This window comes from Phyllostomus discolor, chromosome 10 (assembly GCF_004126475.2).
Source record: "Phyllostomus discolor isolate MPI-MPIP mPhyDis1 chromosome 10, mPhyDis1.pri.v3, whole genome shotgun sequence".
NCBI classification, from domain to species: domain Eukaryota; kingdom Metazoa; phylum Chordata; class Mammalia; order Chiroptera; family Phyllostomidae; genus Phyllostomus; species Phyllostomus discolor.
In genome coordinates, this window is record NC_040912.2 from 47016309 (window position 1) to 47030964 (window position 14656).

A 14656-nucleotide genomic window follows, 5' to 3' on the forward strand; every position below is an offset into this window, starting at 1 on the left:
TTTAATTTCTTGCTGTCTCTTTCCCTCTTCTGGCATCCCCATGATGTGAATGTTGGTATGCTTAAAATTGTCACAGAGGTTCCTTTCTCCTTACAGTATCTTCATTTTGGGGGATTGTATGTTCTTTTTACTGTTCTTTTGGGTGTTTTCTGCTTTCTTATATTCCAAATTGTTGATTTAATTTTTTAAAAATATTGTATTTACTTTAGACACAGGGGAAGGAGAAAGAGGGAGAGAAACCTCAATGTATGGTTGTCTCTGGAGCATGCCCTACTGGGGACCTGGCCCACAACCTAGGCATGGGCCCTGACTGGGAATCGAACCAGAAACCCTTTGGTGATTCATGGGCTGGCACACAATCCACTGAGCCATACCAGCCAGGGCTGCTGATTTGATTCTTGGCTTCATCTACTCTACTGTTGATTCCCTATAAATTATTCTTCATTTCAGTTAGTGTATTCCTTATTTTTTATTTATTTATTTATTTTTAGAGAGGGAAGGGAGAGAGAGAGAGAGAGAAACATCAATGTGCGGTTGCTGGGGGTTATGGCCTGCAACCCAGGAATGTACCCTGGCTGGGAATTGAACCTGGGACACTTTGGTTCCCAGCCCACGCTCAATCCACTGAGCTACGCCAGCCAGGGCTTTTTTATTTTTGATGGATTCTTTTTTATGTTGTTGAGATTGTATGCTATGTCCTCACTAAATTTACTGAGCACACTTACTAAATTCATTGAGCATCTTTATAACTAGTGGGGTTTTTTTGAATTTTTACAAATATATTTATTTATTTATTTTTAGAGAAAGGAGAGAAACATCAATGTGTAGTTGCCTCTCATACTCCCACAACTGAGGACCTGGCCCACAACCCGGGCATATGCCCTGACTAGGAATTGAACCTGTCACCCTTTGGTTTGCAGGCTGGCACTCTGTCCACTGAGCTACACAAGCCAGGACCATAATGAGTATTTTGAACTTTTAATCTAGTAGATTACATGTCTCCATTTTGTTTAGTTCTTTTTCTGGAGTTTTGATGTGTTCTTTCATGTTTCTTGGACTCCTCATTTTGATAGCCTCCCTGTGTTTGTTTGTATGTATTAGATAGAGCTGTCATATCTCATGGGCTTGGTAGAGTGGCCTAATGAAGTAGGTGTTCTGTAGGGTTCAGTGGAACAGCATCTTCGATCACCCAATCCAGGCACTCATGATGCACCCCTTCCACCCATGTATATACTGTGTACACCCTCCTTTTGTAGTTGAACTTTTATTGCTGTTGACACATCAATGGGAGGGATTTACCCCCTAGGCCAATCTGCTGCAAGGACTGGCTGCAACCATTGTGGAGGATCAGCTATGCAGGGGCCCACACCACAGGGCAGGGCTTACATCAGTGGGGCTCTGATACCCACTGAGTTCACCCCTTGAGTGTATCACTTGTGGACATGGTTGGGTGGTGATGCTTCAACACAATGTGAAGATGTCCACTGGGTGTGTTAGCTCTGGGGCCTCCTGGGACATGTATGCTAAGGTCAGCTGCCACTTGTGTTCTGCCCAGGGCCACTAGGCAGGAGCTACAGAGTGATCTGCAGATGACTGCTACTTTTGCTAGGCTTTGAGGTGCCCAGGTAAGGCCAAGCTGTGAACCAAGGCCAGATGCTACTATTGCTGGGCCTAAGGCAACTTAGCAAGAGGTATGGGGCATGCTGAGACCAGATGCTGCTTGTTTGAGACATTCTAGGAATATCTGAAACATGAGGCAAGACATGCTATTCATATGGAAAAGCCACTGGAAACAGTTTGGCTGGACCTGAAATTGGTTGGGGTAGGGCCTCAGTGAATCACCAGGGTAGGGCAGACAGTGTGAGCCAAGTCAATGGAGTCTCAGATATGGCGCCCACCTGCAGTCGTTTTTGGAGGAGGGCTTATTAAAGGAACAATGGCCTGTCAGGACTTCTGTCTGGGAGAAAGCTGTCCCCCACTCCCAGCACTCACCTTGATGTCAGATAATCCAGTTCCTCTCTATGTACCTTTCAATCTGCTTCCTCAGTGCTGGTGCTCAGAGGGAGTTTGAATAAGTCTGTGGGTGGGCCCTTTAAGCAGACCTGCCTGGGATTCCAGGAGGCCTTCCTCTCTCTCAGACTCAATCCCTGCTGGTCCATATCTTTTATTAACCCACCTATGATTACTGGTCTTCTGGTTTGATGAAGCCATAGGTCAGACAACATTTGCCACAGTAATGCAATAATTTCTGTCAAAGTGGCTGTCCATAAAAACTCCAGCACCAGGTTCATCTGAAGGGCATTCCCAACAAAGGCAACTGACTTTGCCATTCTTATCCACTTTGTAGTATTTCAGGACAGCCACTCTTATGCTTATTCTTCTTGGGAGTGGTATAAAGTAACTGAACCCAGGTTCAGTTTCCTGCCACAACAAAAGCCAAACTTGTGAGACAGGTGATAGTGATAAGAAAAGAGGTTTACTCAAGTGCCAGCCACCTAAGAAGATGGGGTGAAGGACTCTTGTCTCAAGGCCCATATTAACATCTCAGTGTAGGTAGAGGCTTTTATAAGGAGGGAGAGGGGAAGCAGAACAAAGAGATCGGGAGAGGGGCTGTGGACACACTGGCAGTGTCTTTGCTGGTCCCGAAATGGATTTTCATGATCAGCGTCCTTGAGTTGGCTATCTGGTTGAATTCCTGTGATTGGGGGCCTTGAGGTCAGGCTGTTCCTTAGGTTCACACAGGAACTGAAACTGCTAATTCTAGTAAAGTATACTAAGAAAAACTTTTAACATGGAAGTTTTAGTTTTGAGAGAAAAAAATCAGGTTCGAATTTAACATTTACTAAGATTTGTATGGGTAGTTATAGTGTGTTCATTCTCCATTACAATAAGGTTTCCTCCTTTTCTTCCCACCACCATGAAGATTAAGACAAGATAACAAGTAAACTCCTTTTGAATGTTATAATCAGACAAAGTACATCCATCTTCCAGTTGCTTACTAGCAAAGATTAGTCTTTGCTGATCAGAAGAAATTCCTCCCCTATCCTAGACCTTAGCCTGTACATTTTCTATTGTATCCTAGGGTTCAGCCTCAAGAGTGATGGTCTTCCCCGTGTAAGGGTTTTCACGAAAATCAGCGTCTTGGCAGTCACACCGCAGATGGCACAAAGGAAAAGAAAATCACTGTGCAGGTGCACTGAATCAGAAGCTTTTATAAAGGCCTATTCAATTGGTAAACAATGCCTTGCTCTCAAGGCTTTTATTAGTGTTACCTTTAGACTTTGTCATTATAAAGAGATTCCCTCTTGATTCAATTAGAAATAATTTTGGTTAGGAAATAAATATTGGTAGATTTATTCTTGGATTTTAATTTTACTTGCAAATGATTAAAAAATGAATGAGAAAGAATTTTTTTAAAAAAACTGAATAAATTTAAATTATTTCCTTGCATTGTCATAAAAACATGTTTAAAATAGCATTTCCAAACCAATGATGAAAGTTATGGCACAACCTAGGGATGATAACTGATTTTATTCTGTGCTCTTGAGGTCCATTTTTTAAAATAGAATATAAAATATTATAAAGGAGAAAATCCTAAATTGTGTGTACTTGCATGTGTATTGAGCAGTCATGAAGTAATATTTTGGGTACTACAATTGGAGACATTTTTAAGATGTGGAATTATTGGAGACATATCAAAAAGCAGGAAGGAAGAGAAAAAAGTAAACTGAAAAAAAGTGAATTGAAAAAACCTGATAGCATTTCTTCCTGCTCAGTGTTGGTAAAATGGTAAAAAGTTGTTTTTATAACATACAGCTAAAAATGACCAATTAAAGTGTAGAAAAAGTGTTCCTTTGCATAGTCAAATGCTAGGCAGAGAAATATAATGTCAGTAGGAATTACTATAGTAAGTTTCAGTAAAGGATTGCAGAACAATAAGGCTTTGTTAATCTCACACTGGTTTATTCAGATAGTGTGTAATTCAAAGCAATTGCTGCTCCCCAGGCAGGAATTTACAATTGCTACATTTGGAGGGAGGATACTGTGTCATTCCAAGGGGAAATCAGGTCTGGAAAGGGCCTCATGGTTAGAGAACCTCATATGTCCCCAAACAGCTCCAAAGCAGGCCAAGTAAAACAAAATGACTGAGAAGCCGCCCTGTGAAGTCAGTCTGCCTGAACTGAGCTGTATTTCTCTTGCTTCTCTTGCCTTTTTTGATGGTACAATGTCCTGGAACAAGGGGGAAGGCAGAGAGTATCAAGTCCAGAAAAACTGTCACTTTGAAAGTGACCCTTTCTTGCCTCCTGGCAAGGGTTTACAAGTTTATTACAACTGCATCTTCCCTGCATGGGCTGTATGTATATTTACTAATGATGGTGAATAAAGAGCATCCTCCCTTGGCAGAAACACACTGGACATGAGTCATTTGCAAGAGGAGACATGAATCATATTTTGAACACTTTTGGTCAACAGTCCTTCAGAGAACAATCCTCCAGTTTTATGTTGTCATTTATATAGAATTAAATGTGAACAGTTCTTAAAATTCTATGATTTTTAAGAACTGAGCTTTGATTCCAGTGACTGACTGATTTGCTTCCAGGAACACTAAGATATGTCAGTTCCCCAGCAACATATTTTGAGGCCATGTTGAGAGGCCAGTTTCTGTGAACTACCTCATTAGGTAAATAAGTAAATTATGGGGTTGGGAAAACCCTTATGTAGAATCCACCTTAAATGGGGTGGACCATTTTTGACCTGAGAGCTGCTGCCTATTAGACACTCAGGAAATCAGTAAGAAAGACGCTTAGATGGAACATTTCAGATCTGAATTCAAATGATCTTTTCATGGTCTGGGATTCTGAGCTGCTGTTACCTGTCATAATATACACTTAGCATTAAAGTGCTGCTATAGCTGAGGCATTTATTGCTCACCAAATATTTATATACTTCTCCATTACTCCCAGGCTCTCTGTAGCTTTTTCTGTCCAACCACTGAAAGAAGAGAACATGGTCACTTCCAAGCTGATGTGTAGATGAGCAGGTGTGAATTTTCCATGCATTCTCTTCCTTTACTGCCAGGATGGTGGAGGCCTAAGATGTCAGGATGTCAGAGCCTCTAATAAGCAGGGTTCTTGAGCAGGATTCCCTTATCTCCACCTCCTACTCCACCACCAACCTGCAGTGGTCACATAATGGAAGCAAGAATAAACTTTGTGTTAAGCCAAGATTCTAGTTTTAATTTGTTACTACAGCATAGTCTAGGCTAATACAACTACTTTTCCAGATTTTTTTTTCTTTTCATAAAAAAGGAAACACCATCTAGAAAAAAGATGAGCAATCTGAGTTATACAGTCCTTGAATACACAAGCCACTGAGGCTTTGCCTGGTTGCCTCTGTGTCATGTGCCACCAAAATTATGCAACTCGCTCTACCAGTTGCCACTGTTCCTTCAGGGTGTGGTGACTGAGGTAGTGATGAAGAGCACTGGGCAGTTGGGTTTTGATACATGACAGTTCCCTCCTGATGGTTTCTTTCCTTATTCACCAACCTTCTCTTGGGATTTTAGGCTTGCTAAATGTACAGTACAAATTAGTGAAATTATTCACTGTGGTTTTCATTTGAGTAAGCTAGTTTCCACTCCTAAGAACAGTCTTAACAAAACAGGAAGTTTTTCTTGGATTTAGAAATGGAACTCTACCTTCTGACATTCATCTTCACCAGCTTCTACAAATCTCTATTTTCCCACTTCCCTGTCACAGGGTGGGGCAAATAGAAGAGACTAGATGAAACCAGAACATGCTGATTAGTATAGTAGTAGAGTTAGGGCTGATTCAGTTTGGAGGGGAGGCGGGGAGTGTAAAATGGCAGCCTGACCAGGCCAGACCACATCCTCCCATCTGACCATGTTATCTCCTACCTCCTCTCCCACTCTGGCCTTGGCAAAGAGGTGTAGAGGGCCAAGAACTTTATGATAGTAACCCTTGACAGGTGTATCCTAGCTGATATTCCTCAAAACGTTTTGATATGTATTACCCATTAGATTCCACTCCATGGAACCAGGAAATAGGTCTGTGTTGTTTTTAATGCCTACCATATAGAGGACACCCAAGAGTACTTGAAGGAATACAAGAAGGAATACTTGACTTTCATAACTGTCTTATCATGAGGATTGAGAAAATAGAATGTAATTAATTGCCATTTTAGGGTGGACAAATGGATACACTAAGAATCTGTTACATGCTGGGGTAACACAGGGGTCAATTAAGATGTGGAACTAGAACTTGGAGAACATTATGCTAAGTGAAATAAGCCAGTCTTTTGACAAAACCATGTGATCTCACTCATATGTGGAATTTAATGAACAAAATAAACTCACAAACAAAGTAAAACCAGAGACATGGATACATGTAACAGACTGACAGATCTCAGAGGGGACAGCAGTGGGGGGACTGGAAGAGATTAGCCAAAGAATATATATGCATACATGCATAGTCCATGAACACAGACAACAATGTAGTTAAGGTGGGGAAGGCAGGTGGTACTGGGTGGAGTGGGACATCTGTAATAGTGCCAACAATAACAAAATTAATATTTTTTTATTTTCAATTGTAACATTGTAAAAAAAAAAGTGGAACCCAAATCCAAATCTATTGATTTTGATTTTCTTTCAACTACATGATAGGTTAGCTTTAAAATCCTCTTTCCACCTCACCCCACACTATATATCATCACCACCATCATGTAATATAAATTACCATCTCAGAATTACATGTTATGTCTGCAATTTTATTAGATAAGTTTATAAGGAAAAATATCAAAATCCTAACATCATTATCACTGGGGAATAGAGTCTCACTATACAAATTCTTAAGTTCTTATTGATTTGTATTTTCTGCTATCCAAATAATGGAGGGGGTAAATATGCCTCTAGTTTTAAACATTTTCTGTACATGAGGAATTCAGTGGGCTTCAAAGTCAGCACTTTGAAGTATTAAGTAGGTTTGGAGTGGAAAACAATAGGAAGGGAATCGTGGTGGAAACTTCTAGCTGTCCTCCAGTTGGCTGTCTTCTTATATAATAGAATTTCTAGCTGGACACACATTCATCCAGTTTCCTAGCCTCCCTAGCAGCTAGATATAGCCTATTTGGGAGTAGAATTGATGTATACAATATCTGGATTGTTGCCCTAAAAGAAAATGTCTTCACTTTCTTCCTTCCTGCTGGAATGTGGGTGTGAGGGTTGGAGCTGGAGCAGTTATCTTGGACTATAAAATGGAAGTAATATATTAAAGGTAACAGCACAAGAATAAGAAACTGGGCCCCTGAGACTGCTAGACTGCCACTGTATTTCTGGCATCTTTTTGTAGTTGTTGAAGCCATATCCTAAGTAATATCAAATCTAAACATTTAGTAGAACAGCAGTCCAACTTCCTGACCTTGAAAACAAATGTGCTCTTCGGAAAAAACATACAGTTTAGTTAGTCAAGCTTTCTTTTCTTTATGGGCACAAGGACCCAATTCGATTTCAGTGGTCAAGAGTGAGTCTTTAATTAGGACATGTTATGTAATAGGGATGGTGAAGAAACTGCAGAAATTAATGTAGTATTTTTCAGATTATACTTGAGCTCTTTCCTTTTTAAAAACAAATATTTTATTTATTTTTAGAGAGAGAGGAAGGGAAGGGGAAAAAGAGGGAGAGAAAGATCAATGTGCAGTTGCCTCTTCAATGCCCCTACTGGGGACCTGGCCTGCAACCCAGGCATGTGCCCTGACTGGGAATCAAACTGGTGACCTTTTGGTTCACAGGCCCATGCTCAAGCCACTGAGCTACACCAGCCAGGGCTATATGCGAGCTCTTTCTGTTTGACACTGACCAACCCCTCCATACTCCCCTTCCTAAGACCAAATTCAGAATGTATGCATCTTGTGCCAAGGGTTTTGTGTAGGAGGGATGCTCAAAAGAGGCTTCTTGGCCATCTAACCTCTCAGGCAATGTGGTTAATTGCAGGTCATATCTGGCACTTAGTACAAATTCAAACAGATTATTGAGAATTGTAAATATTCATGTATTAACATAAAGGACATCTTAAGATGATTAGGAATAAACCAAGGAGTAGCCATTTCTTAATAGAAATTATGGAGTTTTTGGATGACTCTTAGGAACACAAAATATGTTTACCTTCTGAACCAAGTTGCTCATTGGCTAGATTCCTGCCAGAGACTCTAGTCTATGACCTTGCTGGTTCATGCTAAGCCCCTTTATAATCTATAACCAGAATGTCATCATTTAAAGAGAGGTTGGTGAAACCCACCTAACCCAAGTTAATTAGCAGCTCTGATCTGCTCATGGAAATTTGTAACACAAACATGCTCCTCCCAGATTAAAATAATACCTGATTGAATGCTGGATATATTTCATGGTTTTGTCTGAGAATTCCCTCACAATTTTCTATTACCACAGTCAAGGTACTTTATACTGCTTTATTTCCCCATTTTTCAAATGAGGAATCTGAAGTCATACAACAGCATCAGGATTTAAACCTTCCACTGAGGCCCAAGCCCTTTATGTTTCCTGTGTCAGTGAGCAGAGTTGGTCCAGGGGTTGAAGTCACTTGACAGCATGCCAGCCCAGTCAGCTTCATCTTTGTGTAGCTTTGTTATTTGCTGTAAGCAGTTGTAAATTCCCAGAACTCCAGACACACCCATATAAAAATGTTAATTACTAGAAATGCCTCATAAAACCAAATGTAAATGACCAGTAAACTGAAGTCCCACTGGAATTCTCTCTCTTGATCACCTCCGCTTATTCAGACAATTGAGAACTGATAAGGTTTAATTTTTCTTATAGTCAGATCTTTCAAACTGAACCCTTCTGTCATTTTGTGAAACTTCTCAATTATGAAGAAAATGATGGTTGATTCTATGCATTACGGTGCTTTTCAAATGTGAAACCTATTTTGCAAAGGGGAGAAACTGAGGTTCATTGAAATAACAGAACTTCTCCAGGTCCCCAAATTTTGCTAAAACACAGAAGACATACATGTGGGCAACTCTGTTGTTAGTGCTTATTCTTTCTAAAAGTTTCAGGAACCATAGCTCCTGGTCAAGTGCTCTGCTGAAACAGCAAGCTTTAGAAAAATGAGAAAAATCCCACTGGGATGAAAGAGTTTCATTTGTTTCCAAGTTGTGGCCCTTCTGTCTTCTGGGTGGCTCCTCCCCTATTGCCCATGTCTTCAGCTCTGATTTATAATCTTCCACCCACACATTGTAGGATTCACTGAGATCCTGCAATGAAGTTAAGGTATAAACTTGAAAGAAGCTTTTAAGGACAAAATTGAGTTTGGGATGGGAGGCATTTAAAGAGGGGAAAAGCATTTAAAGATCCCATGGTTGGCATAGTGAATGAGCACGTGCTTGGAATGGCGAGCAGATGGAAGGACTGCTGAATGTAGTTCTGGTGGCCAAGACTGTGCCTTTGGTTCTGTGGCACAGCTTCCAGTGGGAGAGCTCACTGACCAGTGAGTGCACTATGACCAGGATGGCCAGCATGTGAACACCCTCCCCCATCAAGATTTCTTTTACATGCTTACAGAGACATATCTCAGTGTTCCCAGAAGTAAGGCTTGGGCTTTGCAGTGTATCCCCTAAGGAGTAAATAACAGCTGCAATCTTCTGCCAGAAAAGAACTTGCTGCCCCAGCTGGGAGGTTCAGTGGATGATGAGTGCAGAAATATTTTGGGGAGAGAAAATGAGATGTCCTACAGGCCAGCCTTTGATAACTGCAAGGTGCCAAGATAATGTGAGAGGGCTAGGTAGGTGGGCTTTCTTGCAAAGGAGAAAGCCTCAGAACTGCTGGCTTAGCTCCTGAAGGGAGTAGCAAGATTCTTCTTGCATTTCTGAAACTACATAGCTCAAAATTCTCTTTGGCAAGTGTTTCTGATGCTCTTGAGGCCATGGGCTCTAGAGGATGCCTCAGGTTAGAAGTCTAGCTCTGATACTTGCCTGGTTACCTACTGCAATTTTCTCCTCTGGAAAAAGGGGATGATATCCTCTCTCTTACTGGGCTGTGATTATGAGAGTTAGAAATAATGTTTTTTTAAATTTTATTTTAATCATTGTTCAAGTACAGTTTTCTCCCTTTTACTCCCAATCCAGCCCACCCTCCCAACCCTCCCTACTTCCCTCCCATTACCACTCTCCCCCTAGTTTTTGTCCATGTGTCCTTTAAATTTGTTCCTGTAAACCCTTCCCATTGTCCCCTGAAATTCCCTCTTCTCTCCCTTGTGGTCACTGTCAGCCTGTCCTCTATTTCAGTGTCTTTGGTTATATTTTGCTTGTTTCTTTGTTTTGTTGTTTAGGTTCCTGTTAAAGGTGAGATCATATGGTATTTGTCTTTCACTGCCTGGGTTGTTTCGCTTAGCATAATGCTTTCAGAAATAATGTTTGTAAAATACTTAGCATAGTGTCTAAGCATATAATAGCAGCTCAATAAATGGTTATATGGTAGCTGTTTATGAGAAAATTAATCTGGTTTAGCACTGAGGAAGTGGAAGGGAAATAGATATATTGAGATCCTTAATATATGACACACAGGAAAAATAAGCACAGGGAGATTTTTATTTACAGGACCGACCAAAGACTCCAGAGAGACTCAGGGGTCAGAAGTACCCAATGCTTTCTTCAAGAAATTGTGTTCTTGGGGAGCCCAGGACCTAGCGATGTTAAACAGCAAAGTCCATGTCTGTCAATGCAGGATGTTCTTTTAGAATATCTAGATGAGAAGATATCTCTTTAAAAGATATAAAATAAATTTTACCTATATAGCCTAAACAATGCTGGAGTTAGGTGAGAATGGTTGAGAACTCTGAAATTTACTGATCTCTCTTCCGGCAAGATGGAGGAATAGGTGGACGTACCGTACCTCCTCGTGCAACCAAGATTAGAAAACCAATAATTTACAACAATAATTTACTATCAGAATAACACCCAGATCCGGCAGACGATTTATCTGAATGGAAGTCGGGCAGCCAAGAAGCTGAGGTAGACGCGTTCATCCGGACTGGTAGGAAAAGACAAGCCGGGCAGGCACGGGGCTGGTTCGGGTCCGCGGCGCACAGAGGTTGGGGGAAGGTTTGGCTCGAAATTGGCGCGCAAGAAGGCAGCAGTGATCCCTGAGTACGCAAGCTGTGGCTGGCAGACCCAGAGGGGCAGCGATTGTGGGCCAGGGCAGAACTCGCGGCCCAGAAGCCCAGACAAGGGTCTGAGCCCAGGGGAACGGAACTACCGCCATTGTTCCCTCCCGCCCCGCTCCCGCTCCCGCCCCACCCCCACATATAACCTCACAATCTAGCGACTGGGGTGCCCAGCCCCGGTGAACACCTAAGGCTCCGCCCCCCACCATAACAAGAGCAACCAGACCGGAAAAAAAAAAAAAGGAGAGACAGTGGGGGAAAAAAACCCATGTTTTCAACAGAGCAGATCAGTCCCCCAGGACTCATCCTTTTGAGCGACCAAGAATTAGCCAGTCTATCAGATGCGCAGTTCAAAACACTGGTGATCAGAAAGCTCACGGAACTGGTTGATTCTGGATGAAATTTAGATGAAAGAATGCAGATTACCATAAAACAGATGCAGGAAGACACGCGGAGGAGAGCCAATAGTGAAAGGAAGGAATATGAGTCTCAAAACAATATAGTGGACCAGAAGGAAGATAGAATCAACCAAGCAGGAAAGCATGATGAAATAAGAATTCAAAAAATTGAGGAAAAGATTAAGAGCATCCAAGACACCTTTAAACGTTCCAATATCTGAATTATAGGGGTACCAGAATCGGAAGGGGAAAAGCAACAGATTGAGCACGTATTTGAACAAATAATAAAGGAGAACTTCCCCAATCTGGCAAAGGGAACAGTCTTCCAAGAAATCCAAGAAGCTCAGAGAGCCCCAAAGAAGTTGGACCCAAGAAGAAACACACCAAGGCACATCATAATTACATTAGCCAAGGTAAAAACGAAGGAGAGAATCCTAGAAGCAGCAAGAGGTAAGGGGACAGTAACCTACAAAGGAGTTCCCATCAGACTGTCAGCTGATTTCTCAAAAGAGACCTTACAGGCAAGAAGGGGCTGGAAAGAAATATTCCAAGTCATGAAAGACAAGGACCTACATCCCAGATTGCTCTATCCAGCAAAGCTCTCATTTAGAATGGAAGGGCAGATAAAGTGCTTCTCAGATAAGGTCAAGTTAAAGGAGTTCATCATCACCAAGCCCTTATTTTATGAAATGCTAAAGGGACTTATCTAAGAAAAGAAGATAAAGAAAAGACATGTATAGTAAAAGGACAGCAAACTCACAAATATTAACAACCACACCTAAAGCAAAACCAAAAGAAACTAAGTAAACAATTAGAACAGGAACAGAACCACAGAAATGGAGGGCACATGGAGGGTTAGCAGCAGGGGGGTGGGAGGAGGAGAGAGGGGGAAAAGGTATAGAGAATAAGTAGCATAGAATGTAGGTTGAAAATAGATAGGGGGAGGGCAAGAATAGTACGGGAAATGTAGAAACTAAAGAACTCATAAGTATGACACATGGACATGAACTAAAGGGGGAAATGTGGGTGGGAGGGGGGTACAGGGTGGAGGGGAGAGAAGGGGGGAAATGGGACAAATGTAATAGCATAATCAATAAAATATATTAAAAAAAAAAGAAATTTACTGATCTCATTGATCTGTAAATTCTGACTCACTTGGTCTCCACAGGGCCAATCATACTGCTTTCACACTGTACACTGGTAAGACAAATACTATCCACACTTGTGGAGCAACTATACTAATTCAGAAAAAAGAATGTGGAGCCTCAGGCTTAAAACACATAAGTTTGAACCCAAGTCTTCAAATTTTTAGATTATTTTCCCTTTCTAGAATCTTGCTTCTTTTATATTTTCTGAAACTTACCATATAACCATTTACCTTGAACATTAAAATTAAGCAGAGTGGTGCAGCTGCTGGGGACACCTGAGGTGGTTTGAGGAGTGACCAGCAGAGCAATACAGCAGTCCAGGGACCCCTTAAACTTGAGATGGATTACAGAACAGCAGGTACCAGAGGTGAAAGTTGAGGTCAAATGTAGGACAGCCTTCCTGAGCAACAAAGTATCAGCTGTACCCTAGGTGGTCTCAGCAGCAGCAACTAACTGTAGTGAACTTCAAGGCAGAGCTGAGGCAAGAATTCCTAGCTGAGACACTGAGAGGTGGTTAAAGCGGTCTTGGAAGATCTCAGGTAGCAGATTTCAAACAAAAATCCAACTGACAATGTAATAAAGACATTATCCATGAAAAAATAAGACAAGTAGTTCTTAAGGACGTGCAATTCTAGACACTATGAAGAATGCGAAGAAATTTAACATGCTTCTAGACTTCAGAAATGGCATGAGTTGACTCAGTAAAATGGAACCAGACTAGAATCATACCAAGGCTTTTATTTATTTTTTTCAGCTACTTTTTAACATTCTTCACATTCCCCAAATAGCAGAGTATGCCACTCAAGATTGTTACTGTCTTCAACCATGGTTAGTATTTACTGTATCTATATATATGCACAAAAGAGTTAGCAATTATTGAGCTCCTACTATGTTCAGGGCATCCACATTATATGTATTAATTAGCTTAGTCCTAAGAGGAGCCCTATACAGTTCACATATTTATTCTCATTTTACACATGAGGAAACCAAAGCTTAGAGATTTAGGAACTAGTTTAAGTTGACACTCTCATGGGCAGGTGCAGAGAACAGTCTCTTTGGGTGTCAGGAAAAGAAGCAAGATCAATCTCACTGGGAAGGTGGACTGAAATTTACATTTTATCCTCTTAATAGTTCCAAGATCAAGTATGCTTGTCATTTAAAAACAGTACACTAGGGGACGCCAAATACACAACCTGTGACTTTAAAACTTTTCATAAGGCAGTTCCCACAGTGATATGACATATAATCAGTAATGGATTCAAGCCAAAGGGCCCTCCCAAAAATACTATGATGCAGTTTATAATTAAGAGGCTGTATTTCTACCCCCTCAATTAAAAAAAGAGAACCTCATGCTTTATATTGAGCAATTCATAATTAGTCTCTACTTGATACTGAGTGTTATTCAAAGAAACTTTCAGGTAGGTGTTTGATTTCTCTTGCTCTGCCTGCTGAGTGGCAAAGGGACAGGGTAGCGTAATCTGTTAAGGGTAGGATAACCTGGATAAAAATAAATTTTAAAAAATTGCATGGAGATATAGTTCATCTTTTAAAATTCATTTACAAAATAAAATATACATATATTTTAAAAAGAAAAAACCACATCAAAGAGTTTAAAATGAAAAGGAATTAAGACCCCATTCTCAACCTTATATTCAAGAGGCAACAACTTTTATAGGTAACTTTAGATTTTATAAGGGAACTCCAGATCTCCAACAGATGTTGGGATCAGATTTCACTGCACAGTGGGAATTGTGTTTGATGGTATCATTCAGTTTCAGTTAATGTCTGAAGGAGCAAGAAGTCCTGCAGAGATTGCACAAACCAACTAATTTAGGATAACAACTCAGTCTGGAAAGGAAAAGTTCTAATTATTCTTCAACATCACAAAACTCAGTGGGTCATGAATGAGTTTGTCCTG

At 40.9% G+C, this 14656-nt stretch overlaps 1 pseudogene; it reads left to right on the plus strand.

The window, feature by feature from the left end:
- Positions 1–9402: 9402 nt before the first annotated feature.
- LOC114508008 lies at positions 9403–14441 on the plus strand (annotated as a pseudogene).
- The last annotated feature ends 215 nt before the right edge of the window (positions 14442–14656 follow it).